A 6,428-nucleotide genomic window follows, 5' to 3' on the forward strand; every position below is an offset into this window, starting at 1 on the left:
AATAACCCATAATGACAATTCGAAAACAGACTTTATGTCACACCCTGACTGTAGAGAGCCTTTTTATTTCTCTATTTGGTTAGGTCTGGGTGTGATTTGGGTGGGCATTCTAGATTATGTATTTCTATGATGGCCTGATATGGTTCCCAATCAGAGGCAGCTGTTTTTTGTTGTCTCTGATTGGGGATCATATTTAGGCAGCCTTTTCCCACTGGGTTTTTGTGGGATCTTGTTTTTGTTAGGTATCTGTGTAGCCTGCAGAACTTTACATTCGTTTTTGTATTTTGTTGTTTGACGGTGTTCATTTTTAATAAAGGAAAAATGTTTGCCTACCACGCTGTACCTTGGTCTCCTTCTTCAGACGAACGTAACATTTTAAAAACAGAAATAGCTTATTTACAGTTGAAGTCGGAAGTTTACATACACCTTAGCCAAAAACATTTTAACTCAGTTTTTCACAATTCCTAACATTTAAACCTTGTAAAAATTCCCTGTCTTAGGTCAGTTAAGATCACCACTTTATTTTAAGAATGCGAAATGTCAGAATAATAATAGAGAGAATGATTGATTTCAAATGCCTTTAAATTGTTTAACTTGGGTCAAACGTTTTGGGTAGCCTTCCACAAGCTTCCCTCAATAAGTTGGGTAATTTCTGGTTCATTCCTCCTGACAGAGCTGGTGTAACTGAATCAGGTTTATAGGCCTTGCTCGCACACGCTTTTTCAGTTCTGCCCACACATTTTCTATGGGATTGAGGTCAGGGCTTTGTGATGGCCACTCCAATACCTTGACTTTGTTGTCCTTAAGCCATTTTGCCACAACTTTGGAAGTATGCTTGGGGTCATTGTCCATTTGGAAGACCCATTTGTGACCAAGCTTTAACTTCCTGACTGATGTCTTGAGATGTTGCTTCAATATATCCACATAATTTTCCTCCCTCATGATGCCATCTATTTTGTGAAGTGCACCAGTCTCTCCTGCAGCAAAGCACCCCCACAACATGATGTTGCCTCCCCCGTGCTTCATGGTTGGGATGGTGTTCCCCCTTTTTCCTCCAAACATAATGATGGTCATTACGGCCATATAGTTCTATTTTTGTTTCGTCATACCAGAGGACAATTCTCCAAAAAGTACGATCTTTGTCCCCATGTGCAGTTGCAAACCGTAGTCTGGCTTTTTTATGGAGGTTTTGGAGCAGTGGCTTCTTCCTTGCTGAGCGGCCTTTCAGGTAATGTCAATATAGGACTCGTTTTACTGTGGATATAGATACTTTTGTACCTGTTTCCTCCAGCATCTTCACAAGGTCCTTTCTGTTGTTCTGGGATTGATTTGCACTTTTTGCACCAAAGTACGTTCATCTCTAGGAGACAGAACGCGTCTCCTTCCTGAGCGGTATGACGGCTGCGTGGTCCCATGGTGTTTATACTTGCGTACTATTGTTTGTACAGATGAATGTGGTACCTTCAGGCGTTTGGAAATTGCTCCCAAGGATGAACCAGACATATTGAGGTCTACAATTTTTTTCTTTTAGTTTTGGAAATAGTTAGGATTAATTTATTCCTTGCTACCCATTCCGAAACTAACTGCAGCTCTTTCTTAAATGTTGCAGTCATTTCAGTCGCTGTAGTAGCTGACGTGTATAGCGTTGAGTAATCCGTATACATAGACACACTAGCCTTACTCAAAGCCAGTGGCACGTCGTTAGTAAAGATTGAAAATTGGCAGTTACCCTGGGGAATTCCTGCTTCTACCTGGATTATGTTTGAGAGGCCTCCACTAAAGAACAACCTCTGTGTTCTGTTAGACAAGTAACTCTTATCCACATTATAGCAAGGGGTGTAAAGCCATAACACATACGTTTTTCCAGCGGCAGTCTATGATCGATAATGTCAAAAGCTGCACTGAAGTCTAATAAAACAGCCCCCATCAATTTCTCTCAACATATCATCAGTCATTTGTGTAAGTGCCGTGCATGTTGAGTGTCCTACCCTATATGCGTGCTGAAAGTCTGTTTGTTTACTGTGAAATAGCATTGTATCTGGACAAACATAATTTCCCCCAGAAGTTTACTAAGGGTTGGTAGCAGGCTGATTAGTCGGCTATTTGAACCGGTAAGGGAGGTTTTACTATTCTTGGGTAGCGGAATGAGCTTCCCTCCAGGCCTGAGGGCACACACTTTCTAGTCGGCTTAAATTGAAGATGTGGCAAAGAGGAGTGGCAATATTGTCTGCTATTATCCTCAGTAATTTTCCATCCAGATTGTCAGACCCCAGTGGCATGTCATTGTTGATAGACAACAATAGTTTTTTCACCTCTTCCACACTCACTTTACGGAATTCAAAAGTACAATTTTTGGTCAGATATTGAAGGTCCCCCAGAACACAGTGGCCTCCATCATTCTTAAATGGAATAATTTTCGGACCGCCAAGACTCTTCCTAGAGCTGGCCGCCCGGGCAAACTGAGCAATTGGGGGAGAAGGGCCTTGGTCAGGGAGGTGACCAAGAACCTGATGGTCACTCTGACAGAGCTCCAGAGTTCGTCTGTGGACATGGGAGAACCTTCCAGAAGGAAAACCATCTCTTTAGCACTCCACCAATCAGGCCTTTATGGTAGAGTGGCCAGACGGAAGCCACTGCTCAGTAAAAGGCACATGACTGGCTGCTTGGAGTTTTCCAAAAGGCACCTAAAGACTCTCTGACCATGAAAAACAAGATTCTCTAGTCTGATGAAACCAAGATTGAACTCTTTGGCCTGAATGTCAAGCATTACGTCTGGAGGAAACCTGGAATCATCCCTACAGTGAAGCATGGTGGTTGCAGCATCGTGCTGATGGGATATGGGAGACTAGTCAGGATCGAGGGAAAGAAGAACGGAGCAAAGGACAGAGAGATCCTTGATGAAAACCTGCAGAGAATCTGCAGAGATGAATGGGAGAAACTCCCCAAATACAGGTGTGCCAAGCTTGTAGCGTCATACCCAAGAAGACTCGAGGCTGTAATCACTGCCAAAGGTGCTTTACCAAAGTACTGAGTAAAGGGTCTGAATACTTAAGTAAATCTGATATATCAGGGGGTTTTCTTTATACATTTGCTAAAATTGATAAAAATCTGTTTTTCCTTTGTCATTATGGGGTACTGTGTTTAGATTGATGAGGAAAAAATATATTTAATTAATTTTAGAATAAGGCTGTAATGTAACAAAATGTGCAAAAAGTCAAGGGGTCTGCTTTCCAAATGCACAGTATCTTTGTAGTAAATGGGTGTATTGATACACCATCCAAACTGTCATTAATAACTTCACCATGCTCAAAGGGATATTCAATGTCTGCTTTTTTTTACCCATCTACCAATAGGTTCCCTTATGCGAGGCATTGGGAAACCTCCCTGGTTTGAATCTGTTGTTGAAATTCACTGCTCGACTGAGGGACCTTACAGATAATTGTACGTGTGGGGTACAGAGATGAGGTAGTCATTCAAAAATCATGTGAAACACTATTGTTGCACACAGTGAGTCCAAGCAACTCATGTGACTTGTTAAGCACATTTTTACTCCTGAACATATTTAGGCTTGCCATAACAAAGGTGTTGAACACTTGCAAAAAACATAATTCCATTTTGACATTATAGGGTTTTGTGTGTAGGCCAGTGACAAAATATCCCAATTTAATTAATTTTATATTCTGTCTGTAACACATCAAAATGTGGAAAAAGTAAAGGGGTGTGAATAGTCTCTGAAAGCTCTGTATATACTGTACATATACACTGAACAAAAACATAGACATAACATGTAAAGTGTTGGTCCCATGTTTCATGAACTTAAATGAAAGATCCCAGAAATTGGCCATTTGCACAAAAAGCTTTTTCTCTCTAATTTTGTGCACACATTTGTTTACATCCCTGTTAGTGAGTATTTCTTCTTTGCCAAGATAATCCATCTACCTGACAGATCTGGCATATCAAGGAGCTGATTAAACAACAAAATCATTACACAGGTGCACATTGTGCTGGGGACAATAAAAGGCCACTCTAAAATGTGCAGTTTTGTCACAGAGCACAATGCCACAGATGTGTCACGTTTTGAGGGAACGTGCAATTGGCATGCTAACTGCAGGAATGTCCAGCAGACCTGTTGCCAGAGATTTGAATGTTCATTTCTCTACCATAAGCCGCCTCCAACGTAATTTTGGAGAATTTGTCAGTACGTCAAATTGGCCTCACAATCGCAGACCACGTGTATGACGTTGTGTGGGTGAGCGGTTTGCTGATGTCAACGTTGTGAACAGAGTGCCCCATGGTGGCTTTGGGTTTATGGTATGGGCAGCTATATGCTAAGGACAACCATCACAATTGTATTTTATCGATGGCAATTAGAATGCAAAGAGATACCGTGACAAGATCTTGAGGACAAATGTCGCAAGGGTCTGTACACAATTCCTGGAAGCTGAAAATGGCCTGCATACTCTCCAGACATGTCACCCATTGAGGATGTTTGGGATGCTCTGGATCGACGTGTTCCAGTTCACGCCAATATCCAGCAACTTCGCACAACCATTGAAGAGGAGTGGGACAACATTCCACAGGCCACATTCAACTGCCTGATCAACTCTCTTTGAAGGAGATATGTCGCGATGCATGAGACAAATGGCGGTCACAACAGATACTGACTGGTTTTCTGATCCATGTCCCTACCTTTTCTATACGGTGTCTGTGACCAACAGACATATATCTGTATTCCCAGTCATGTGAAATCCATAGATTAGGGCCTAATTTATTTATTTCAATTGACTGATTTCCTTATATTATCTGTAAATCTTTGAAATTGTTGCACCTTGTATTTATATTTTTGTTACGTATATACAGTACCAGTCAAAAGTTTGACACTGACTCATTCAAGGGTTTTTCTTTATGTTTACTATTTTCTACATTGTAGAATAATAGTGAGGACTTCAAAACTACGAAATAACACATATGGAATTATGTAGTATACAAAAAAGTGTTAAACAAATCAAAATATATTTTCTATTTGACATTCTTCAAAGTATCCACCCTTTGCCTTGATGACAGCTTTGCACACTCTTGGCATTCTCTCAACCAGCATCACCTGGAAAGCTTTTCCAACAGTCTTGAAGGAGTTCCCACATATGCTGAGCATTTGTTGGCTGCTTTTCCTTCACTCTGCGGTCCAACTCATCCCAAACCATCTCAATTGGATTGAGATCAGGTGATTGTGGAGGCCAGGAGGTGTGTTGGGTCATTGTCCTTTTGAAAAACAAATGTTACTCCCACTAAGCACAAAGCAGATGGGATGGCGTATCGATGCAGAATGCTGTGGTAGCCATGCTGGTTAAGTGTGCCTTGAATTCTAAATAAATCACTGACAGTGTCACCAGCAAAGCACCCCCACACCATCACACCTCCTCCTCCATGATTCACGGTGGGAACGACACATGCAGAGATCATCTGTTCACCTACTCTGCGTCTCACAAAGACACGACGGTTGGAACCAAAAATTGCACATTTGGACTCATCAGATCAAAGGACAGATTTCCACCAGTCTAATGTCCATTGCTCGTGTTTCTTGGCCCAAGCAACTCTCTTCTTCTTATTGGTGTCCTTTAGTAGTGGTTTCTTTGCAGCAATTCGACCAGGAAGGGCTGATTTACGCAGTCTCCTCTGACCAGTTGATGTTGATATGTGTCTGTTACTTGAACTCTGATGCATTTATTTGGGCGGCTATTTCTGAGGTGCTGGTAACTCTAATGAACTTATCCTCTGCAGCAGAGGGTCTTCCTTTCCTGTGTCTTCCTTTCCTGTGGTGGTCCTCATGAGAGCCAGATTAATCATAGCGCTTGATGGTTTTTGCGACTGCACTTGAAGAAACGTTCAAAGTTTTTGACATTTTCCAGATTGACTGACATTCATGTCTTAAAGTAATGATGGACTGTCATTTCTCTTTGCTTATTTGAACTGTTCTTGCCATAATATGGACTTGGTATTTTACCAAATAGGGCTATCTTCTGTACACCACCCCTACCTTGTCACAACACAACTGTCTCAAACGCATTGAGAACTAAAGAAATTCCACAAATTAACTTTTAACAAGGCACACCTGTTAATTGAAATGCATTCCAGGTGACTACCTCATGAAGTTGGTTGTGAGAATACCAAGAGTGTGCAAAGCTGTCATCAAGGCAAAGGGTGGCTACTTTGAAAAATCTCAAACATAAAATATATTTATATTTGTTAAACCCTTTTTAGATTAGTACATGATTCCTTATATGTTATTTCATAGTTTTGATGTCTTCACTATTATTCTACAATTTAGAAAATAGTAAAAATAAAGAAAAACCCTTGAATGTGTACGTGTGTCCAAACTTTTGACTGGTACTGTGTATATATATATATATATCAGGAAAAGTACATAGTAA

Source organism: Salmo trutta, chromosome 10 (genome assembly GCF_901001165.1).
Source record: "Salmo trutta chromosome 10, fSalTru1.1, whole genome shotgun sequence".
Taxonomy (NCBI): domain Eukaryota; kingdom Metazoa; phylum Chordata; class Actinopteri; order Salmoniformes; family Salmonidae; genus Salmo; species Salmo trutta.